Source organism: Pogoniulus pusillus, chromosome 8, assembly GCF_015220805.1.
Source record: "Pogoniulus pusillus isolate bPogPus1 chromosome 8, bPogPus1.pri, whole genome shotgun sequence".
In the NCBI taxonomy this organism is placed as follows: Eukaryota; Metazoa; Chordata; class Aves; order Piciformes; family Lybiidae; genus Pogoniulus; species Pogoniulus pusillus.
The window spans coordinates 5230780-5256510 of NC_087271.1; the positions used below are offsets into that span (position 1 = coordinate 5230780).

Here is a 25731-nt window from a genome sequence, read left to right on the forward strand (position 1 = left end):
GCAGAGTAGAGAGGGAGGAGAACCTCCCTTGATCTGCTGGACACACTCCTCTGACCTGCTCTTGCTTTATGAGGCAAGCAGCTGAAGTGTTTCTGGATAGGACTCAGTTGTTTAGGAAGCTGAAAGCTGAGCATTTGTTTTCACACACAACATTAAGTGTTGAATGTAGTCTGCAAATAGCTGAAGCTTTCTGCTAATGTATGGCATAATTGGGTAAGATTAGAACAAGGTGACTAATGAGATAATTGTTCACAAGTGTTTGTGAATGAATTTAGCTGAAGTTTGCAGTCCTTCTGTCCTTCTTTCTAACTGACAGGTTGCTGATGTCCTTTTCTGCTGCTTTAGCTAAAAGGAGATCCATTTAATTGCTCTAATCTGGAATTTGTGGGTGCTTACCTAATGAATAAGTGGGTGGGGAAAAAAAACAACCAACCCAAGCCCTGTTTGGCAGCTGACAGCTGCTCTGGAGATCAGACTGCAGGGGAAACAATTGAAACCAACAACAAAACATCTGGATATTGAAAACATCTGGGAAAACTCCCTTCCTCCTTACAACTCTCCCTTCAGCACAAATACACTACAGGACTTAAAGACATTGTCCAGCATTAGTTAGCTGCTCAATAGTAGAAGTAAAGGAACTGCCTCTACCAACTCTTCATCAACAGCTCACTGTGTAAATGTCTGTTTCTGAGTCTGTCCTCTTCTGAGATGCAGGTCAACATTCCCGTCCCTGGAGCTGTTCAAGGCAGGATTGGACGTGGCACTTGGTGCCATGGTCTAGCCTTGAGCTCTGTGGTAAAGGGTTGGACTTGATGATCTGTGAGGTCTCTTCCAACCTTGGTGATACTGTGATACTGTAACATATGGAAATAAGTGATGTTGTTCCCCTGCTGCAACCACTCTCCCAGTGAAATGGTAGTCATTTGAAACTGAAGATGGACACAAAAAGCATCTCGAGGGTTTGATAGGTTTTTTTAGCTTAACACTTAACTGTCTCTTCAGATGAGTGCACACAGAGCTCTTTGGCCTTTTTGGCTCTGGCTTTTTACGGTCAGAAGTAATTAAAATGACTTAGGTAGACCTCCTGACATGGATAATCATCACTCTTGTGATGATTTGGGAATTACCTGCCCCCCTATTCTTATGAAATCACCCAGACTAGACTCAGCCAAGCTGGAAATTAAGGAATGAAGCTTTATATTTACAGCTTACACAAGCAGATACTTACAATCTATACAGCTATAAACAAGTTTACATTAATACAGACACACAACAGCCCTCCCACAAATCAGAGTCCCCAGGAGGGGCTCCCAACCACCCTTCCACCTTCTTCCCATTCCTCTACCTTACCCCAGATTTTGTCTTATGTGCAAGGTGAGCTTGGAGGGTTGGCAAGGTGGGGGTTAGAAAGCAGGAGTATTAGTTAGATAGAAGCAGCCCAGGGAGAAAGCAGAGACACCATCTCCAACAGAAATCCCCTGTCTCATCTGTGTTGATGCTCTTGTTTGCAGTATTTATTTCAGATGATTTTCACCAGCAGGACTTTGAATCTTACAAATCACTTCCCAAGCTTCACCCAAGCACAGTTAGAAAGTATAAACCACATGTCCCTAGACACGCAAGCCCAGAGCATACCTGCTCTACAGGCTTAAACCACCTGGGGGAGTGATCTTGAACCTAACCCCAGGTGGCCTTGACCCCTCCCCAGGGGTGGGTCTGAACACTACCAGGTGACTGTGGTTTAGCCCACTCCCCCTTCCTAAGAGCCATAAAAGCAAGGGGACTTCTTATTCTCTTCCTTGCCTGCCAGAATCACCATTCCTGTTTTCCTGCTGCTCTTTGTCTTACCAGGTGGCTGTCCTCACCACGAGGTGGACATGACCCACTGCCATCAGGTCTGGTTGTATATTTACATATTCTGTGCCTTGTTTTCCCTTCCCTATGTCTTTGTAACTTCCCTACCTCATATACCTTGTATTTATTGTTAAACTTTTCTTCTTTTCACTTCCAAATTGCAGTGAGATTATTTGTTTGGGTCTGAGTACCTTTCCTCTCTCTTCAGCTAATTCCTTTTCTTTTGAGAAAGAGGGGGGAAAAGGAAAGGGCATCCTATAAATTGTTATTGGTTATATCAACTATATTGGAGTCTCTAGGAATTAAAATTAGCACTGAGACCCCTGTGCATGCTGTGTGTCAATTGCCTCACACAGGGAAGCTGCACAGCTTTCAGATTTTTGCCTAGCTTCAGCTTTGTGCTCAGCTTCCCCCTCCCCTTGGCTGTTTTCATGATTGTTCTGCTCTCAGTTCACCATCCAAATTTATCTGTAGCATAAATTAAGACAGGTTTTCCTTCAGGGAGTTTCCACGAACCAAAAGGGACTTATAAAAACTTAGAATCAACCAGGTTGGAAGAGACCTCCAAGATCATCCAGTCCCACCTAGCACCCAGCCCTAGCCAGTCAACCAGACCATGGCACTAAGTGCCTCAGCCAGGGCCTTTCTTGAACACCTCCAGGGATGGTGCCTCCACCACCTCCCTGGGCAGCCCATTCCAATGCCAATCCTCTCTCTGTGAAGAACTTCCTTTTAACATCCAGCCTATACAGCCCCCAGCACAACTTGAGACTGTGTCCCCTTGTTCTGTTGCTGGCTGGCTGGCAGAAGAGACCAACCCCCACCTGGCTACGACCTCCCTTCATCTTAGCTAACAGGAGCTGCTTGGTTCACTCCCAAGCTCCTCACCACAACACCCAGTGCCTTGGAGAGGATGGGACATCAGATGAGCAGCTGGAAGGACAGTGCAGAGCAGTCAGCCAAATTTTTCTGGGGAGCCTTTTAACACACTTAGAGTGTCTCTTAGAGGAGGGAACTGACTCCAAAACAACACAAGAGCACAGCAAATTTCAAACCTTGCAACACAGTAGCTAATGGTGATGCTTTAATTGTCAATACTGGGAGCTTGTGGTACCTCACTATCTCTTATGCTAGTGAGAGTTTTGCTTCTCCAAACAAATCATGGCTACAATGCTCATACTGATCCATTTCTAATTGGATTCTAATTATATCTGTCTGGGCTTTGGGCTGAACTTGTTTCTCTCTCTAACCTTACCTGCTGTCTGTGTGACTAATCCTTCTGCTTCCTATACCCCCTTAGCCAATTCTCCAACTCACCTTGAACGTAAGGCAAAGCCTGGGATAAGGTAGAGGGCTGGAAAGGAGGTGGAAGGGTGGCTGGGAGCCCCTCCTGGGGACTCAGGTTTCTGGGAGGGCTGCTGTGTGTCTGTATTACCATTACCAGCTATATTGCTGCCTGTAGCTGTATATATGTAAATACCTGCTTGTATGTTTTGCTCAGCTGTAAATATAAAGCTTCATTTCTTAATTTCCAGCTCAGCTGAGTCTAGTCTGGGATTTCTTAAGAGTGTGTGTGTGTGGGGGGGGGCAGGTAACACCCAAACTGTTCCAATATCTCATACATTTATTGCACTTCCAGGCTGTAGAAATGTTATGCTTCAAAATAGTTGGTTGTCAATAACATTTGTGCACCAATTCAATACAACTGTTTCACAGTGATTATAGCATAACTCAGGTGTTCTGTTCCAAACTGCTCTGTTTACGTGCAGCCCAACACAGAACACAGTGGTGGAAGAGAACAGGTTCTTTTCAAGCCAACTTAAATTTCAGCAAGTCTGTGCTTCTGCTTTCTGTCCCTGTATCCCCTTTTCACAGGAGAACATCTGCATTGAAACTAACAAAAAGAGGCATTATTGGAGGATATGCTTAAATAACCAACACTTCATTAGATATTTCTAATGGTGCAGCTCTGAAGATTGGAGCACTCCAAAGTGAAAAAATACAACCTACAAAAGTATTTTTTCCCCCTGTGTTTTCTGCATGAAAAAATGTACACAGTGGACTGCAAGAAAGGCCTTTGTCAAAGGTGACAGGAAGGATTTGAACTGACAGGGTAAGTCTGAACAGGTAAATGTGCAAATTTGACCTACCTGATGATTAAACAGCAAAAATGTACTGGAAGAGAGAAGCACATGGTTTCCACAGAATCATAGAATCAACCAGGTTGGAAGAGATCTCCAGGATCATCCAGTCCAACCTAGCACCCAGCCCTGTCCAGTCATCTAGACCATAGCACTAAGTGCCTCAGCCAGGCTTTGCTTGAACACCCCCAGGGATGGTGCCTCCACCACCTCCCTGGGCAGCCCATTCCAATGCCAATCACTCTCTCTGCCAACAACTTCCTCCTAACATCCAGCCTAGACCTCCCCTGGCACAATTTGAGACTGTGTCCCCTTCTTCTGTTGCTGGTTGCCTGGCAGAAGAAACCAACCCCACCTGGCTACAGCCTCCCTTCAGGTAGAAGTAGACTGCAATGAGGTCACCCCTGAGCCTTGTCTTCTCCAGGCTGCACACCCCCAGCTCCCTCAGCCTCTCCTCACAGGGTTTGTGTTCCAGGCCTCTCACCAGCTTTGTCACCATTCTCTGGACATATTCCAGCACCTCAACATCTCCTGAATTGAGGAGCCCAGAACTGGACACAGCACTCAAGGTGTGGCCTGACCAGTGCTGAGTACAGGGGAAGAATAACCTCCCTTGTCCTACTGGCCACACTGTTCCTGAGCCAGGCCAGGATGCCATTAACTCTCCTGGGCACACTGCTGCCTCATCTTCAGCCTACTATCTACCTGTACCCCCAGGTCCCTTTCTTCCTGGCTGCTCTCAGCCACTCTGTGTCCAGCCTGTAGCACTGCTTGGGGTTGTTGTGGCCAAAGTGTAGAACCCTGCACTTAGCTTTGTTAAATCTCATCCCATTGGCCTCTGCCTACCCATCCACCAAGGTCCTACCCTCCAACAGATCCACACCTGCTCCTAGCTTGCTGTCATCTGATGCTTCAAACTGTATTTAATTTGCTCTGCTCCATTCTTTCATCTCAAGGTCATTTACACTCACGGGCACAGACACACACACACATTGTGTTGCTTACAGCTAATTTACTGCTGTTGATTATTCAGCAGTGGAAGTCATCTGCTTCTCCCAGTAGCACCATTACCAGGGATTAATAGCACTGTTCACTCTTCTTTTTACTGAAAAAAAATTACTTTCAACTATTATGTCTCAGCTGGAGCCATCATGCAGCATTTTAGGTTACCTTACTCATACTGCATCTTAAAAATAACTGGAGTGCTAACATTAATTGGATGAATATTGGAGGGTATAATGAGAGGCCATAATGAAATGCTTTGTTTCTGTGGACGTCTCCCAATACGGGTTTAATTAAAACCCCTTCTTTGTTGTTGTTAATTCTGAGCAAGTTTTATGAACCAGTCTTAACAAAAAGCTAAAGAGGAGATGTTTTGTGTCCTAGAGCCCCAGTTCTGTGTTTGGTTATTATTTGCAACACTTTATGGTGCTCTACCAGAAATGTCAGTGTGTGGGAGCAGAGGAATGGAGCCTTAGAAAAGAATAGGTAACAGTAAATGAATTTGCCTCTCCCAAGGACCTGATAATAAGGATGAATGTGCTAGTTTGAAGCAGGCTAGAATGCTTTGCTGAGAAGAACTAGGTTACAAGCTGTGAAAGGAGAACAATGGTGATGTCTACCTCACTCATAGGCTTGCTGAGATGTGTAAAAACAAAAATCCAAACATAGATAAAAGCGTCTCACTTTGCTGCTGGCAAGCTCTGAGCTGCATCTCTCTCTCCTAAGATGCATAGGAACAAGAAATAACAACATAGATCACCACTCCAACTTCCACCGCTGGCTGAGCTGCATCTTACTAACCTCATCCTCCGTTTCTTTGGCTGATCCACTTTGCTTCCTAACCCCCTGGCTGAACCTCCATTCTTCCTTGGGACTGAGGTAAGGTTGAGAGGGGTAGGGCACAGGTGAAGGGGCAGTTGGGAGCCCCTCCTGGGGACTCAGGTTTCTGGGAGGGCTGTTGTGTTTCTGTATTACCTTTTACCTTGTCTATTTCTGTCTCTAACTCTATATACAGTATATACTGTAAATATCTGCTTGTATATTGTGCTAGCTGTAAATATAAGCTTCATTTATATTTCCAGAGGTGGCTGAGTCTAGTCTGGGTGATTTCCAAAGTGGGGGGGGGGCAGGGAACACCCAAAACATCACAATTAAGTATATATAGACTACTGGAGCATACAGCAAGGCACAGCATGCTGAGGGTAAGCTGCACTGACTGCCAGCACTGCATGCTCTCATCAACAGCTGGACTTGCTCCCGGGTTGTGCCCTGCCTGCAGGCAAGGGTAGCCTTGTGCATGCTTCATACACTGCAGGGCCTGCCTGCCATGGTGCATCAATTCGAGAGAGGGATGCTGAGATACTGGAATGTGTCCAGAGAAGGGCAACAAAGCTGATAAGAGGCCTGGAGCACAGCCCTGTGAGGAGAGGCTGAGGGAGCTGAGGGTGTGCAGCCTGCAGAAGAGGAGGCTCAGGGCAGACCTCATTGCTGTCTACAACTACCTGAAGGGAGGCTGTAGCCAGGTGGGGTTGGTCTCTTCTCCCAGGCAACCAGCAACAGAACAAGGGGACACAGTCTCAAGTTGTGCTGGGGCAGGTCTAGGCTGGATGTTATGAGGAAGTTGTTGGCAGAGAGATTGATTGGCATTGGAATGGGCTGCCCAGGGAGGTGGTGGAGTTGCTGTCCCTGGAGGTGTTCAAGCAAAGCCTGGCTGAGGCACTTAGTGTCATGGTCTGGTTGACTGGCAAGGGCTGGGTGCTAGGTTGGACTGGATGATCTTGGAGGTCTCTTCCAACCTGGTTGATTCTATGATTTGAGTGTGGAGGAGCTGCCCTGTGTCACCACAACCATCTGAGGGGTTGGGATGGCAAGGAGCCACAAAGATGATTAAGAGAATGGAACATCTCTCTTATGAGGAGAAACTGAGAGAGCTGGGGGCCTTTAGCTTGGAGAAGAGGCAACTGAGAGGTGACCTCATCAATGTTTATAAATGTGCAGGGTGAATGCCAGGAGGCTGGAGCCAGACTGTGCTCAGTGGTGCCTGATGACAGGACAAGGGGAAAGGGTGGAAGCTGAGGCATAGGAAATCTCAGGTAAACATGAGGGAGAAGTTTTCCCTGTGAGGGTGACAGAACACTGGAACAGGCTGCCCAGGAGGCTTGTGGAGTCTCCTTCTCTGCAGATATCCAGAATCTGCCTGGCTGTGTTCCATGTGAACTGCTCTAGATGATCCTGCTCTGGCAGGGGAGTTGGATTGGATGAGCTTTTGAGGTCCTTTCCAGCCCCTGACATTCTGTGATTCAATCTGGCTTATTCTTGTCTTTCACTAACTCCTATTGAGAGGACTGAGGACAAACAGTTAAGAGGCAGAGAGTGCTGTACAAGAAGCCACGTAGGTGCATGCAGTTATATGTGGCAAGTAAACAATGGATGGGTTTGACTCCTGTCCTCTACGTGAAACAAAACCTGCCCTGATGACCCTTTGCCCATTAGAGCTAATGGCTTCTCCCTTGCTAGCTCCTGTAGCAATGTCTTCTCAGTTCATTGTCTGTCTCAGAAGTAACCATGGCAAAAGCCAGACTAATGTAATCAACCACTGGGAGCAAAGCAAACCAAGAGAGCCTTCCCTTTTCAGCCAAATAAAAACAAGCATTTGTTTTCCACCTTGCTCTTGGGCTCTTCTTTTAATAAAGCTATCACAAGTTAAAACACTGAGGAAAATTGCTCACAAATCCAATGAAATTTGGACTCTGCAGCTGCCAGCAATACCAGGGGATTTCCACCCAATAAATTTGCCAACAAATCAATATCAAGAGTAAATCCTCCTGCACTGAGGGCAATCAAATGCTCACTAACAGGTACTATCACCAAAATGAATGTAATCCCCCAAGTGTCAGAGTTAATACCAAAGGGAGCCTGTGCTTCACATGCCATAAGCTGAAGGATATTTCTTAATAATGGTTTAAATAAAAGGAAATTATGTGGAGATTTTGAATTAAATGATCCTGTACTGGCTTGGCTCCACTGAAATCTCCTCTTTCTGGAGGCATTCTGTTTTGCTAGCCCAAAGAGCATGCTGGTCCAGGAGGACCATTATGCTAAGCTTGAAACAAAATCACAATGCTTTTTACCTAGAGGCTGTGTAAAAGTGGCTTTCTTCTTTTGTCTCTGAATGTTTGCATGCAGATTCTTTCCTGACCTGTGGAAGTTCTTCATTCCAGTGTTTCTTTCACATCCAGTCGACCAGGTAAACTTCTAACTCCTCAGAGCAGGATTTAATAGTGACAGTTAGACCACACACTTGCTTATCATTAATGTCTTCTCTGGCCTGTGATTAAATAACCTGGGAATTTAAATCTCTTGTATGAAATAACCATTAGATATATGCTGTGGTTTGGTTTTGTCTTAGGGGAAGGAGAATGCATTGATTTTGTGCATTTATACATAGCCCAGCTCCAGAGTTTGCCAGGTGCACCGTCTCTCCTGGCTGAGTTGGCTCAGGAGCTCCTCCTCTCCTAGGCTGGAGAAGAAGTGCTTACTCTTGTGTCAAAATGCATCTAACAAACCTGTAATACAAAAGCAGCTAAAGTAACCCTGAACCATGGAATCATAGAATTAACCAGGTTGGAAGAGACCTCCAAGATCATCCAGTCCAACCTAGCACCCAGCCCTAGCCAGACAACTAGACCATGGCACTAACTGCCTCATCCTCCCTGTTTTCTCAAATCACTTACTTAGAGGCAGGTGTCACAAATCTGGCATCTGGGGGCAAATCCTGGGCAGCAGGGGAGGTCATGCTAAGGTTCAAAAATTCTCTTGAGTAAATTAAGCAAACAGACAGCAACCAACTAACTGATGAGTTGGGTTTGTTAGAGCCCATGATAACTCTGTGATAGACAGGAGCAGAGGGAAGGTGTCACAACCTGGTATCTGGGGACAAATCCTGGTCAGGCAGGGGAGGTCATGCTAAGGTTCAAAAATTCTCTTGAGTAAATAAAGCAAATAGACAGCCCAACTACAGGTCCTGAGAAAACATATCTGGTATCTCTTTGTTTCACTGATCCATGCTCAGAGCTATCTTTGTCTCCTATATCTCTTAACAAAATGCATTTGTGACACAGGGTAGGCTCTGTAAGTTAACAATCAGAAGTAACACTTACCCTGCATATTCCACATCACTCAGTCTGAATACAAGAGCCTACAAAAGAACATTCAGGCTTTTGCAGAGGCATGTGGAACACTGGCTAGGTGCGGGCTGATTTAATAAGCTAAGTGGCAGAAGGCAGGAAACAGAGATGCTGCAGTGTGCCAAGAGAAGCAGCGTTCACTTCCTAGCTAGGTGTTATTGTTACGGCGGTAATGAGCAAAAGCCATACTTTGTAATTAGCAGAAGAGAACTTGAGATGCCAGACTGAGAAGTCACAAGTTCAAAGAGTGGGTGTTTGGAGAATATTTGTGCTGTATGGCAATAACAAGCTGCTTCTCACAAAGTGGTTCACACCTTAACAATGGCTCTCCAAAATTGTTAGAGGGCAGATATTTTTAATGAGCGTTAGCAAGTTGAAAGGTGTTTCTAGATAGAGTCGGAGAAGGGAAGAGGGAAAAGAGAACACTTTTCTGGAGTGATATAGGAAAAGGGATAGAGAACATAGAGGGTAGGGAACTTGTTAAATCATTAACTGTGTGAGCACTGAGAGAAAGCATCATCAATGACATAAACTGTGTGAGCACTGATAGAAAGCATCATCAATGACATAAACTGTGTGAGCACTGATAGAAAGCATCATCAATGACATAAATTGTGTGAGTACTGATAGAAAGCATCATCAATGACATCAACTGTGTAAGTACTGATAGAAAGCATCATCAGTGACATAAACTGTGTGAGCACTGATAGAAAGCATCATCAATGACATAAACTGTGTGAGCACTGATAGAAAGCATCATCAGTGACATAAACTGTGTGAGCACTGATAGAAAGCATCATCAATGGCATAAACTGTGTGAGCACTGATAGAAAGCATCATCAATGACATAAACTGTGTGAGCACTGATAGAAAGCATCATCAATGACATAAACTGAGTGAGCACTGATAGAAAGCATCATCAATGACATAAACTGTGTGAGCACTGATAGAAAGCATCAATGACATAAACTGTGTGAGCACTGATAGAAAGCATCAATGACATAAACTGTGTGAGCATTGATAGAAAGCATCATCAATGACATAAACTGTGTGAGCATTGATAGAAAGCATCATCAATGACATAAACTGTGTGAGCATTGATAGAAAGCATCATCAATGACAAACTGTGTGAGCACTGATAGAAATCATCATCAATGACATAAACTGTGTGAGCACTGATAGAAAGCATCATCAATGACAAAAACTGTGTGAGCACTGATAGAAAGCATCAATGACATAAACTGTGAGCACTGATTGAAATCATCATCAATGACATAAACTGTGTGAGCACTGATAGAAAGCATCATCAATGACATAAACTGTGTGAGCACTGATAGAAAGCATCATCAATGACAAAAACTGTGTGAGCACTGATAGAAAGCATCAATGACATAAACTGTGTGAGCACTGATAGAAAGCATCATCAATGACAAACTGTGTGAGCACCGATAGAAAGCATCATCAATGACAAAAACTGTGTGAGCACCGATAGAAAGCATCAATGACATAAACTGTGTGAGCACTGATAGAAAGCATCAATGACATAAACTGTGTGAGCACTGATAGAAAGCATCAATGACATAAACTGTGTGAGCACTGATAGAAAGCATCATCAATGACATAAACTGAGTGAGTACTGATAGAAAGCATCATCAATGACATAAACTGAGTGAGCACTGATAGAAAGCATCAATGACATCAACTGTGTGAGCACTGATAGAAAGCATCAATGACATAAACTGTGTGAGCACTGATAGAAAGCATCAATGACATAACCTGTGAGCACTGATAGAAAGCATCATCAATGATATAAACTGTGTGAGCATTGATAGAAAGCATCATCAATGACATAAACTGTGTGAGCATTGATAGAAAGCATCATCAATGACAAACTGTGTGAGCACTGATAGAAATCATCATCAATGACATAAACTGTGTGAGCACTGATAGAAAGCATCAATGACATAACCTGTGAGCACTGATAGAAAGCATCATCAATGACATAAACTGTGTGAGCATTGATAGAAAGCATCATCAATGACATAAACTGTGTGAGCACTGATAGAAAGCATCAATGACATAAACTGTGTGAGCACTGATAGAAAGCATCATCAATGACATAAACTGTGTGAGCACTGATAGAAAGCATCAATGACATAAACTGTGTGAGCATTGATAGAAAGCATCATCAATGACATAAACTGTGAGCACTGATAGAAAGCATCAATGACATAAACTGTGAGCACTGATAGAAAGCATCATCAATGACATAAACTGTGAGCACTGATAGAAAGCATCATCAATGACATAAACTGTGTGAGTACTGATAGAAAGCATCATCAATGACATAAACTGTGTGAGTACTGATAGAAAGCATCATCAATGACATAAACTGTGTGAGTACTGATAGAAAGCATCATCAATGACATAAACTGTGTGAGTACTGATAGAAAGCATCATCAATGACATAAACTGTGTGAGTACTGATAGAAATCATCATAAATGACAAAAACTGTGTGACCACTGATAGAAAGCATCATCAATGACATAAACTGTGTGAGCACTGATAGAAAGCATCAATGACATAAACTGTGTGAGCACTGATAGAAAGCATCATCAATGACATAAACTGTGTGAGCACTGATAGAAAGCATCATCAATGACATAAACTGTGAGCATTGATAGAAAGCATCAATGACATAAACTGTGAGCACTGATAGAAAGCATCATCAATGACATAAACTGTGTGAGCACTGATAGAAAGCATCATCAATGACATCAACTGTGTGAGCACTGATAGAAAGCATCATCAATGGCATAAACTGTGTGAGCACTGATAGAAAGCATCATCAATGACATAAACTGTGTGAGCACTGATAGAAATCATCATCAATGACATAAACTGTGTGAGCACTGATAGAAAGCATCAATGACATAAACTGTGTGAGCACTGATAGAAAGCATCAATGACATAACCTGTGAGCACTGATAGAAAGCATCATCAATGACATAAACTGTGTGAGCACTGATAGAAAGCATCAATGACATAACCTGTGAGCACTGATAGAAAGCATCATCAATGACATAAACTGTGTGAGCACTGATAGAAAGCATCATCAATGACATAAACTGTGTGAGCACTGATAGAAAGCATCATCAATGACATAAACTGTGTGAGCACTGATAGAAAGCATCAATGACATAAACTGTGAGCACTGATAGAAAGCATCATCAATGACATAAACTGAGTGAGTACTGATAGAAAGCATCATCAATGACATAAACTGTGTGAGTACTGATAGAAAGCATCATCAATGACATAAACTGTGTGAGTACTGATAGAAAGCATCATCAATGACATAAACTGTGTGAGTACTGATAGAAAGCATCAATGACATAAACTGTGTGAGCATTGATAGAAAGCATCAGTGACATAAACTGTGTGAGCACTGATAGAAAGCATCAATGACATAAACTGTGTGAGCATTGATAGAAAGCATCATCAATGACATAAACTGTGTGAGCACTGATAGAAAGCATCATCAGTGACATAAACTGTGTGAGCACTGATAGAAAGCATCATCAATGACATCAACTGTGTGAGCACTGATAGAAAGCATCATCAATGACATCAACTGTGTGAGCACTGATAGAAAGCATCATCAATGACATAAACTGTGTGAGCACTGATAGAAAGCATCAGTGACATAAAGTCTGAGCACTGATAGAAAGCATCATCAATGACATAAACTGTGTGAGCACTGATAGAAAGCATCATCAATGACATAAACTGTGTGAGCACTGATAGAAAGCATCAATGACATAAAGTCTGAGCACTGATAGAAAGCATCATCAATGACAAACTGTGTGAGCACTGATAGAAAGCATCATCAATGACATAAACTGTGTGAGCACTGATAGAAAGCATCATCAATGACATAAACTGTGTGAGCACTGATAGCATCACCAATGACTTAAACATAAAGGATGGGGGTTAAGTTTGAGAAGGTCTTGAAACACTCTCATGGGAAGAAGAATACTCTATGCAAAGATGAGAACATTGGAAACTCCAACCAAGAATGTGACCCACAACTGATGCCAGGTGGACAAAAGTTAGAGAGGTCAGCCTGAGAAGGATGTCAGCCTTCCTCCCAAAGACCCCAAAAGGTGACCACCAGGTGGCAATGAGCAGACATGAAGAGGTGGGTCAGTATGGAAATGAGTTCCAGGAACAGACTGTAATAACTCCACCTATTCCCAGAACTAATTGTACTAACCCTACCCCTGTACTGAATATGTATGATCGTGTAGCACAAATATTTTACCTGAACAAGGTGAAGGTCTGCAGGAGCTTTGGAGGAGGACATCCCCTTGTCACCTGGTGCTGCTTAAACATCTCTTTCCTGATGACGCTCGGCGTGTTGTGAGGTCTCCTTTTCTCTAAGTCAGGAAAGAAAAGCAGTGAATTTTGGCTGCAGTGGAAGTTTTATGCTTCTATTTGTGAGGAGGAGGTGGTTTAAGAGAGAAAGCTGACATTTTCAGGAGGAAGCCCAAATGCTGATCACACTAATTCTAAGCTGCCTGTGCCGGGATGTGAGTCTCTAGCACCATGAGAGAAAGAAAAATGGCTAATTACAAAATGGAAGACTGGGTCAGATTCTAAAGCTCCTGAAAGTATAAAGGAGGTTGTAGGCAGGTAGGGGTTGGTCTCTTCTGCCAGGCAACCGGCAACAGAACAAGGGGACACAGTCTCCAGTTGTGCTGGGGGAGGTCTAGGCTGGATGTTAGGAGGAAGTTGTTGGCAGAGAGAGTGATTGGCATTGGAATGGGCTGCCCAGGGAGGTGGTGGAGTCACCATCCCTGGAGGTGTTCAAGCAAAGCCTGGATGAGGCACTTAGTGCCATGGTCTGGTTGACTGGCTAGGGCTGGGTGCAAGGTTGGACTGGATGAGCTTGGAGCTCTCTTCCAAGCTGGTTGATTCTATGATTCTATACATCCACTACCATGCTTCAGCTTAACCACTGAACCTCTGCTCTTCAGGCTGGAAAAGTTGATGCCTACATGGTTGATAAAAAGCCAGCAAAGAAACTGAGGCAAAACCTTAATGGAGGCCTGCTAGCACTTGTGTGCAAAGTACATTGCAGTGCTCATGCTAATTACCTTACACCACAAACCAAAGAAGGCTTTTGAAAGTGCTTTATGGCCTGGTCCTGCAAGAGTTATCTGTGTGCCAGCCCTAAAAAATGCAAGCAGTCTCCTTTGCATCATTAGGATTCACACACTTAAAATTAGCCATGCAAGTAATTTTTTTCCCCCTTTGTAGGCTCAGGCTTTTGCAGAACTAATGAGACACCAGATGGCTGCATGGCACTGAACTTTAGAAGAGGAATCAAGAGTAATCGTGGAAATTATCATCTGGTAAATCACATTACAGTCCCTAGGAAAATTGTGGAGGTGAGTTTGGTGGGGTTGGGTTGGTGGGGTTGGGTTTTACAGGGAAGTAAGCAGCTGACAGCAGAAACATAAGCAATAACAGCAGTGAGGAGATGATGAGCCTAGGCACACGTGCTGAAACACAGGGGGACTGCAGTGGGGGGTCACAAACTTGTAACACAGAGCAATTTTGCAACTTGTATCCAGCATCAGTAGACATCATCCTTGAGAAATTAATCTCAGCTGGGTTGGAAATGAGCACTGTCTCATTAATTGAAAATTGGCTTACAAGCTGTAAGGAAGGGCAGTGATAGATGGGGAGCTTAGGGGGAAAAAAGAAAACAGAATAGAAAGCAGTGCTGATGGTTATGCACCAGAACAGTGTGACTGGGGAGGAACATCTATGAGAATTATGTAGCTGAACACTGACCGTGGATGGTCTGGTGTCTGTCACCAGGCTAAGAGAACAATGCTGTGATGGTTTGGGAGTTACCCACACACAATGAAAATCAACCAGACTAGACTCAGCTGGCTGGAAGCTAAGCAATGAAGCCATATTTACAGCTTAGAATCATAGAATTAACCAGGTCGGAAGAGACCTCCAACATCGTCCAGTCCAACCTAGCACCCAGCCCTAGCCAGTCATCTAGACCATGGCACTAAGTGCCTCAGCCAGGCTTTGCTTGAACATCTCCAGAGATGGCGACTCCACCACCTCCCTGGGCAGCCCATTCCAATGCCAATCACTCTCTCTGCCAACAACTTCCTCCTAACATTCAGCCTAGACCTCCCCTGGCACAACTTGAGACTGTGTCCTCTTGTTCTGTTGCTGATTGCCTGGCAGAAGAGACCAACCCCACCTGGCTACAACCTCCCTTCAGGTAGTTGTAGACAGCAATGACATCAGTTCTGAGCCTCTTCTTCTGCAGGCTAAACACTCCCAGCTCCCTCAGTCTCTCCTCATAGGGTTTGTGTTCCAGGCCCCTCACTAACTTTGTTGCCCTTCTCTGGACATGTTCCAGCACCTCAATATCTCTCTTGAACAGAGTGGCCAAGAACTGGACACAGCACTCAAGGTGTGGCCTGACCAATGCTGGGTACAGGGACAGAATAACCTCCCTTGTCCCACTGGCCACACTGTTCCTGATGCAAGCCAGGATGCCACTGGCTCTCTTGGCCACCTGGGCACACTGCTGGCTCATCTTCAGCTACTATCTACTAGTACACCCATGTCCCTTTCTTCCTGGCTGCTCTCCAGCCACTCTGTCCCCAGTCTGTAGTGCTGCTTGGGGTTGCTGTGGTCCCAATGTAGCACAATATACAAGCAGATATACACAAATATTTACAGTTATATACAAGCTATATACAGGGTAGGGTGTCCCTGCCATGGGTTGGAACTGGATGGTCCTTTCCAACCCTGACTGATGCTCTGCCTCATTTCCTGCCATGCCATCCCTGCACAGTTACTTGCTGGGTCATGTTTTGTGTGTGCAGCATTAACTTTATTCCAGAACTCTTCTATTTCATGCCAATGTGTTGCTGGTCATTTCCACCACGTGAGCAAGAGAAGAAATTTAGCTCTGTGCAGTGCACTGGCCACACACTGCATGTGGCTGACCACTGATTTTTGCTGGTCTGTAGCAAAACCAGGCTGGTTGCACTGCAAAGGAGCCCTCAGTTCCCACAGAGGTGCAGGATTTAACTCAATGCAGATCTAACAGCAAATAAGCCTCCACTGATTAGCTCTTTCATCATATAATAGATGCATTGATGCTTCCACTTGCTCCTTAATCCACATTGATAAATAATTGCCCTCCACACCCTCTGTTTGCCACATTATGCTACTGTTGGCTTAAAAATATTAGTGCTCAAACAACAAAGTTGTTATTAAAGCTCACCAATAGCCACTGATGTATCTTTTCTTGCTGCCAGCAAGTGCAGCAAGATGATAGCCTTGGTTTCTAATATCCTCATGCAGTGGTCTAGCAGTACCTTCATCACCTAAGGAGTTTTCCAAGCACAGCAGGTAACTGTGATTCAAGCCTACAAGTGCTGTCAAGGTGATGGTACCTGGTCAAACCAGGAGTCACAACTACTTTCACAATTCAAAAATCTGGGGTAAAAACAAATCAATAAACTGACTGAAGCTATTTCTGAGACAGAAGAAAGGGAGAAAGAAAAAGCACAGAGGTGAAGATTGCACAAAGTAGATTAGTAACAGCTACAAGGCACCCTCTAGCTATTTGTCATCCCTGGTTGCACTTCCTCAATTCTGCTAGCAGATGCTGAAGCACCATTTATTGATTCACACATTTTTCTAGTCCACTCTAATCAGAAGCATTCATTCAGATCTAAAATAAGACAATGAGGTTATAATTCCCACTCTCATGCCAAGTAGATGTTTGGGGTTTTTTTCCATAGTGTATTTCAATGTCCAATTAGTCAGAAGAGTTACAGGATGACCAAGCCCTGTGAGGTGAAGATGAGGGAGCTGGAGGTGTTTAGCCTGGAGAAGAGGAGGCTCAGGAGTGAACTCACTGCTGTCTACAACTACCTGAAGGGAGGTTGTAGCCAGGTGGGGTTGGTCTCTTCTCCCACGCAACCAGCAGCAGAACAAGGGGACACAGTCTGAAGATGTGGTGGGGGAGGTCTAGGCTGGATGTTAGGAGGAAGTTGTTGCCAGAGAGAGTGATTGGCATTGGAATGGGCTGCCCAGGGAGGTGGTGGAGTTGCTGTCCCTGGAGGTGTTCAAGCAAAGCCTGGCTGAGGCACTCAGTGCCATGGTCTGGTTGATTGTGTAGAGCTGGGTGCTAGGTGGGACTGGATCATCTTAGAGATCTCTTCCAACCTGGCTGATTCTATGATTTAAAGAATTACTTTAACTGGACAAAAGTCAAATATCATAAAAAGGTGATTTTTTTTTTCCCCTCTTAATTACTACCTGGCCACATCTGAAGAGTGTATCTGTTATTATTAACTGGCATTTTAGTTTTCAGAAGGTTCTAATGTTCCTAGAAGACTCATTTTACAGGTTCCGACCCTAGATGAAAACAGATCTAAGTAACAGCATATCTGAAAGCCTGAAAATTTTGCCTGCTTCTAGAACATGGAGTATTTTACTGGAGAGAAGTGAAATTTTACCTCTGATAATCCATTATGCTTAAAACTTTCCCAGCTGCCCTGATTATCAGACAGGCAATCTGACTGATTCCTTCTCAAAAGCTGCACGAGCGTCAGCCTGTTAAGGAGCTGTCGCTCACTAACTGCACAAGCAAACTCCCATGGGCATGAAGCTGACCAAGAGCTTTGATCATTCTGTTCAGCCCAATCTCTCAGGAGTCACCTTTTCTGCTCTGCTACTGCTTTGATCCTTGACTGGGCAGAGTGTGGGCCAGGGTCAGATGATAATTCTTGCCTGACTGAGATCACTTAGGTTCTTTGCTCTTTGAGGTCATCGCTCCTCTTGCCACCTCCAGACGAGGTTTCCAAATGGCCAAAGCTCTCATAGCAGCCACAGATTTTCTCATCTGAGAAACTCCAGACCCCACAGAAAGGCACTTTTTCTGCTGGCTGTGAGGTATGCCTTTGCTACATCCCCCCCAGTTTCACCCATCTGAATGCACCTCTATGATGTAGCTTACATTCAGCCTTCCTGTTCTCTTAGTTGCTGTTTTCCCTTCCTACTTTTTGAGGAGTGTCTTCCTGTCAATGTGCTCCCTTGCATGAAGTCAGAAAGGAGGACTTCAGCAAGCCCTCCCCACACAGCTGCCCCTGTGAGGCACTGAAGTTTTGCAAGAATCCTCTCCATAAGCCTCCTGAATTCAAGGCAACTTTTCCTGCCAGCTCTGTCTTGTAGTGCAAATCAATCACCTGTTGTCTCGTAAGCGTGCCTGCACAGCTGACATTCCAAAGATGGAATCCTGCCTTCTATTACATGGTTACACTGGGACCAGGGCAAGTAAAGCAGTCACCAGTCTGCTCTGTACAGGATCCCAGCATGATATGCAGTAATGACCTGTCAGGAAAGCAGGCTGTGTACCACCACACTGTGAAGTGTCCTGGGGGACTCTCTTTACGCATTCAGCATGCCTTCAGGCAAGAATGAAGTCACACAGCAGTTAAATATTGCTTCATGCTTGCCTTTTAGGGCTTCTTATTCCTTTCTTTGGTCTCTTCCAATCTACACTTCTACAAATCTTAAAAAGAAAGAGCTGAAAAAAGAATCATCCCAGCCTTCTCACAAATGGGATGTGTCAGGAAGACTCTGGCTGTTTTTCTACACACACTTCCCTTTTATCTCAATAGCCACACCTTGAGTGCTGTGTCCAGTTCTGGGCTCCTCAATTCAAGAGAGATGTTGAGGTACTGGAACGTGTCCAGAGAAGGGCAACAAAGCTGGTGAGGGGCCTGGAGCACAGCCCTGTGAGGAGAGGCTGAGGGAGCTGGAGGTGTGCAGCCTGGAGAAGAGAAGGCTCAGGGGGGACCTCATTGCTGTCTGCAACTACCTGAAGGGAGGCTGTAGCCAGGTGGGGGTTGGTCTCTTGTCCCAGGCAACCAGCAATAGAACAAGGGGGGACAGTCTCAAGGTGTGCCAGGGCAGGTCTAGACTGGATGTTAGGAGGAAGTTGTTGGCAGAGAGAGTGATTGGCATTGGAATGGGCTGCCCAGGGAGGTGGTGGAGTCACCATCCTTGGAGGTGTTCAAGAAAAGCCTGGCTGAGGCACTTAGTGCCATGGTCTGGTAGATTGGCTAGGGCTGGGTGCTAGGTTGGACTGGCTGAGCTTGGAGGTCTCTTCCAACCTGGTTGATTCTATGATTCTGTGATTCTGTGACTAGGGGTTGGAAAAGCAGACGGGAAAAAAAAGCCCTAACATGGATTTGGATCACAGATCTGCCAGGCTTTGCTAGGGTTTTGTTGCATAGGTTTTGCTAACTATTATCTGATCATTGCTTTTGTTTTCTTACCTTCACAACTTGGCAGCCATTTTCAAGTGAGAAGTGTGAGTTGATGTGGGACTTGGGAACAGCTTGCAAATAATCCTGGAGAAGAAAGGAAATTCAATTTGTTAACCTCAGTGTAAGAGGATGGTGTACAGCAGAAGGACAGCACAAACTCTACTGGAGGTAACAAAACCCTCTAAGTCCTCTGCTTGCCCATGCCTTTGTCTGTTGAATACTTTCATTGCTTCAAGAAAAGGCAGAAGCTCTGCCATTTTAGTGAGCTCCTTTTTTTTTCCATGGGTGCAGCACTGATGTTTCTTCCTAGGTACATGGTAGATTGCCAATGTGTTGTCTCACAAGGTTGTTCTCTGTCACTCTCTTGTCCCCACCTCCCTGGCACTAGCCACAGCACAGCCTGTGAAGGGCTAAAGCAGTCTGCCCCACCAGTGTGGGAAGCTTGGGACTGCTGTTTATCTCTTGGGCCAGAGGATATCTTTGAGTTGCCAAGATCCTACACCACTGGAGAAGGTAACACAAAATGGGGCCAAATGGATTACAGCAAATGCAGGTAAGAGTCAGCTTCTGCTTAGAAACTGTTTGTGGTTGCAGTAGGAGAGGATTTCTGTTTTCTAACCATCATTGCTATGGTTTTGTCCAGAAGAAATTGTTTTTCCTTCTGTGTCCAGCACCTGTCAAAAAGGAGAGCTTAAGTGTGGCAATGCAAGGTGAAAGGGAACAATAGCAAGCAGTGCATAAGCATTTGACCTTCATTCCCACAGCTTCAGGATGCCTCCCTCGGGGGAGGAAAGAGAGTGGCACATCTGGCTAAGGGGAAAAACAAGGTGTGATGTATGTAAAAGACTGTACTTGACTAGATTATGCTAATGTGTGTGGGTGTGTTCTATGCTCAAGGCTATATAACCTACAATAAAGGTCTCTGGTGGGATTCACATTGATTCAAGAGGAATCAGTGTTGTCCCACTGGCACTTAAGTATACTCAGAAGACCATTAAAACAGCCTAAAAATACCTCTCTGCATATGAAAGTGCCACAAATGCCAGCAAGTCACCACTCAGATGAGAACAATAGAGTCTGGCTACCTGTGAAGGCCTTCATATGGTGCCTGCAGTGGGTTTAATCCCCATGGAACGTAAGATAGAGGTGTAGGCTTGCTCTGCATTGCCTCAGCAAGCTCACCTTGGCAGCAGCAGTTCAGAAACTGGAGCTATACCTTGTTTTACTCACTTGAGAGCTAAAAGCTGTGTCACAGCCAGGAACCACGCTTGCCACTTGCCACTCTGGTTTCCTCCATCATTAGAGCAAGTGCTTCATGAAGAGACTGAACTGCTAGCCTCTACACAGGCCTGCAAAATAAGGGTTAGAATCATAGAATCAACCAGGGTGGAAGAGAACTCCAAGCTCATCCAGTCCAACCTAGCACCCAGCCCTAGCCAGTCATCTAGACCATGGCACTAAGTGCCTCATCCAATCTTCTCTTCAACACCTCCAGGGATGGCAACTCCACCACCTCCCTGGGCAGCCCATTCCAATGCCAATCACTCTCTCTGCTAACAACTTCCTCCTAACATCCAGCCTAGACCTCCCCTGGCACAACTTGAGACTATGTCCCCTTGTTCTATTGGTGGTTGCCTGGCAGAAGAGACCAACCCCAGCTGGCTACAACCTCATTTAGGTACTTGCAGACAGCAGTGAGGTCACCCCTGTGGTTACATAAGGGAGCAGTACTTGAGGGTGAAAAATCAGACTTCCTTTGATCCAGTACTTTAGTGTGTCTGTTTCTTGAACCAGGCTCATGGGGCAGGAATGTATGACTTGTCAAAATAAATATCTGCAGTTGTTTGAATAGCACAGCAGAAAAATCTGCTTATCTTCTTGGAATAGCCAGTGAGTCACTCCTGCCCTGCAAGTGCATGAGGATGCCCTCTCGTCCTAAATACAAAGACAAACACCTGTAGAGAGATTTTTGCCACTCTTTGCATGTATCAAGCACAGCAGCTGCAGCAGCCTCTTTTTGACAGCATCCATTCTTCCCTCTCTCTGCATTGTCTCTTAGGTATAGAAATGAGGGTGGGGATTACATCTTCACCAGAGCAGCAGGTGAATGAATCACAAAGAAGTCCCAGGCAGCCTGTGGATAAAACATGGTCATTTAGCAGGCTTTGTGTCTAAATAAAGAGTTGCAGAGAAATGGTCTGATTTGAGAAAGCAATGGAAAGGAAGGAGCTGGTGGAAGGACACTTCTCTTCTAAAAATAAGGTCTTCATAGAATCATACAATCAAACAGGTTGGAAGAGACCTCCAAGATCATCCAGTCCAACCTAGCACCCAGCCCTAGCCAGTCAACTAGACCATGGCACTAAGTGCCTCAGACAGGCTTTTCTTGAACACCTCCAGGGATGGTGACTCCACCACCTCCCTAGGCAGCCCATTCCAATGCCAATCACTCTCTCTGTCAGGAACTTCCTCCTAACATCCAGCCTAGACCTCCCCTGGCACAACTTGAGACTGTGTCCCCTTGTTCTGTTGCTGGTTGCCTGGCAGAAGAGACCAACCCCCACTTGGCTACAGCCTCCCTTCAGGTAGGTAGACAGTAATGAGGTCCCCCCTGAGCCTCCTCTTCCCCAGGCTGCACACCTCCAGCTCCCTCAGCCTCTCCTCACAGGGCTGTGTTCCAGGCCCCTCACCAGCCTTGTTGCCCTGCTCTGGACACATCCCAGCACCTCAACAATCCATGGCTTTGCTGCCTATTGTGACTTTTGTAAAAGTGCTCCTCGTTTATTTTTGGCTATTGACATAAGCAAGCAAAGGTTTGCTTGTGAAGAGGCTAAAGATGACAGTTCTGTTCCATAATGTACTCAGCCAAGGTGCCCTTATTCATGCATTACACACGTGGGCATTTTTAATATGCAGGTTGCAGCTATTTAAAACCTTGCTAATGTTTCATGTTAAAAATTCAATCAGGCTGCTGAAATGTCAGCATGTCTTTGCCTCCCCTATTTCATACCTAGTGTGTTTGCAGTGATGGGGAACCTTTGCCATTACTTTGCCTAATTTTGCTCTGAGATGCTTGACTAAAGCGACAGCCCTGACTGGTATTTCCCTGTGCCCCTTGTGATGGCATAAACTGGTTTCCACTTTCAGAGAGGGCTTCTAGGTTTAGGAGATTTAACAATGATGTCCTGCAACCTCTCAAGTAGAGATGTGTGATTGTCAAGAATTTGGGGCTGGTCCTGTGATGGTTTGGGTGTTTCCTGCTCGCCTCCACTTCAGAAAATCACTCAGACTTACAGAGGATGACAAATCATAGAGCATGAGATGTGGGGCAGGGGTGCCTCATACCCCACTGCAGTCTTTGTATTGTATGGGCTCAAGGGAGGCCTCCAGAGCTGTGATGGTTTGGGTGTTTCCCGCCCCCACACACTTTGGAAATCACCCAGACTAGACTCAGTAGCTCTGGAAATGGAATGTAGCTTATATTTACAGCTAGCACAATATACAAGCAGATATTTACAGTATAGACAGTTAGAGACAGAAATATACAAGTCAAAAGTAATGCAGAAACTCAGCAGCCCTCCCAGAAACCTGAGTCCCCAGGAGGGGCTCCCAACCACCCTTCCACCTTCCTCTCACCCCTCTACCTTACCCAAGACTTTATCTTATGCTCAAGGTAGCTTGGAGGGTAATCCAGGGAGGTTAAGAAGCAGAAGGATTAGTCACACAGACAGCAGGCTAGGTTAGAGAGAGAAACAAGTTCAGCCCAAAGCCCAGACAGAGAGCGACTCTGTTATCTATATTTATGTTCTTGTTCTTACACATCTCAGCAAGCCTATGAGTGCAGCAGACATCACCACTGTTGCCTTTCCACAGCCTGTAATCTACTTCTTCTCACCAAAACTAGCTAGCTTCAAACTAGCACAGGTCCTCTCTAAAAACTTCACAAGACTTAAAGCCCTCAAGAGCGGCATTAGTGTTATACTCCCAAGGAGCGCGTCTAACGCGAGCGCTGAAATCAATGGCTGACCTGCCCTCTGCAGGGCTCTTCAATCAGAAACGAGGGCTTGGTCCTGCCTCTTGTAAGCTGCCTTGCATTAAAGCTCTGCAAACAAGAATATTTGAAGAGGAGGCTCAGGGGAGAACTTACTGCTGTCTACAACTACCTGAGGGGAGGTTGTAGCCAGGAGGAGGTTGCTCTCTTCTCTCAGGTGGCCAGGGGCACAGTCTCAAGTTGTGCCGGGGTAGGTATAGGCTGGATGTTAGGAGGAAAGTTCTTCACAGAGAGAGTGATTTGCATTGGAATGGGCTGCCCAGGGAAGTGGTGGAGTCACCATCCCTGGAGGTGTTCAAGAAAAGCCTGGATAAGGCACTCGGTGGTCTAGTTGACTGTCTAGGGCTGGGTGCTAGGTTGGACTGGATGATCTTGGAGGTCTTTTCCAACCTGGTTGATTCTATGATTCTAAGAGGACACAGCCTCAAGCTGCACCAGGGGAAATTTAGGCTGGAGGTGAGGAGAAAGTTCTTCACTGAGAGAGTCATTGGACACTGGAATGGGCTGCCCGGGGAGGTGGTGGAGTCGCCGTCCCTGGAGCTGTTCAAGGCAGGATTGGACGTGGCACTTGGTGCCATGGTCTAGCCTTGAGCTCTGTGGTAAAGGGTTGGACTTGATGATCTATGAGGTCTCTTCCAACCTTGGTGATACTGTGATGTTCAGACCTAGCCTACCTGATACCATTGCAGTAATAAATGTGTCTAGATTCTCTGTTTAATTTATCTGAGCCATTTTCCAGGCAACAGATATTTGCTTATTGATTCTGCCTGGCAAGATGATGAAAGCATTTGAAAGTACATGTCAGCAAATTGCTAGACAAGTTACTGCTATTAAAATTACATCACCACTGTTCAGACAATTGCTCAGATTTAGAAATAAAGGCAATGGTCAATATTAAAGACATCAAAGAGCTGAAGAATAACAGGATGATGTGGCCTTCTGCTAGTTTGAGCCTAGCTGGGATATTGTAGTGAGAAGAATTAGATGCTAGGCTGTGAAAAGGAAACAATGGTGATGGCTACTGCACTCATAGGCTTGCTGAGATGGGTAAAAACAAATACAGAAAATAGAGTTGCTCTCTGGCTCTGGCTGCCTGTCCTTATCTCTCTAACCTGCTGTCTGTGTAACTAATCCCTCTGCTTCCTAACCTGACCTGTATGATTCTCCAAACTCACCTTGAATGTAAGGCAAAGTCTTGGATAAGGTAGAGGGGTGGAAAGGAGGTGGAAGTGAGGTTGGGAGCCCCTCCTGGGGGCTCTGGTTTCTAGGAGGGCTGCTGTATTTCTCTATTACTTTTTAACCTGTACGTTTCTGTCTGTAGCTGTATATAGATTGTGAGTATCTGCTTGGGTATTGTGCTAAGCTGTAAATATAAAGCTTCATTCTTTAGTTTCCATCTGCTAAGTCTAGCCTGGGTGAGTTTCTTAAGTATGTGTGTGTGGGGTGGGTAACACCCAAACCATCACAGTCCTGAAATGGTTCTTGTCCAGTTTCATAGGCAAACTTTAACTCTGTTCTGATATGAAAGAGCTCTGGCTCATTGGCATATGAATCGTGCTAATATCAGTACTCCTCTGCCCCCTGACTGCCCGTGGGCACCATAATGCACACAAGGAATAAGACACCACGACCTATCTTCAATTATAGGTCAGACAGTCACTGTTTGTTTGAACAGCAGCAACCTCCTGGGTTAAAGTCTTACTCATCACTGCTTGCCCTGTGCTAAGGTGTCCTAAAAATAAATGCATTTAAAGCCTGCCATGGCCCTTGCACAGGCTTCTCCTTTTAGGACAGTAATTTGAATCCAGCACAGGTCAGCAGAAAGGAGCTGGCATTATCCTGTAAACAGGCACTTGTTTGTAGCTGCTGCAAGAAGGAGGTCACAGGTCTCGCTCTGCTCCCCAGTCTGCCTCTGCGGCTGTCATGAGTGACCACTACCAATTAACAGACTTACTGTGCATCTCAGCAGAAGGGTTAGAAAGTGAATTAAAGGGTGACTGAGTATTTATCATCTTAGGAAGAGTTGTTTCCATACCTTAGGCAAGAGTTGTTGATACTCCTGTTTGCATAGCTGTCAAATCAATGCACTGTGCATGCACAGAGAGCT

The 25731-nt window shown here is 45.1% G+C and overlaps 2 long non-coding RNA genes across 2 annotated transcripts; one reads left to right on the forward strand and one right to left on the reverse strand.

The window, feature by feature from the left end:
- Positions 1-1806: 1806 nt before the first annotated feature.
- LOC135177828 (uncharacterized) lies at positions 1807-19662 on the forward strand. Its single transcript, XR_010303176.1, has 5 exons — positions 1807-1895; positions 3730-3967; positions 8184-8244; positions 14508-14638; positions 19599-19662. It is a non-coding gene; the product is annotated as an uncharacterized LOC135177828 (long non-coding RNA).
- Positions 13561-20916, reverse strand: LOC135177829 (uncharacterized). The gene is made up of 3 exons (XR_010303177.1): positions 20804-20916; positions 19583-19657; positions 13561-13624 (listed from the first exon to the last, which is right to left on the reverse strand). It is a non-coding gene; the product is annotated as an uncharacterized LOC135177829 (long non-coding RNA).
- Between the last annotated feature and the right edge of the window lie 4815 nt (positions 20917-25731).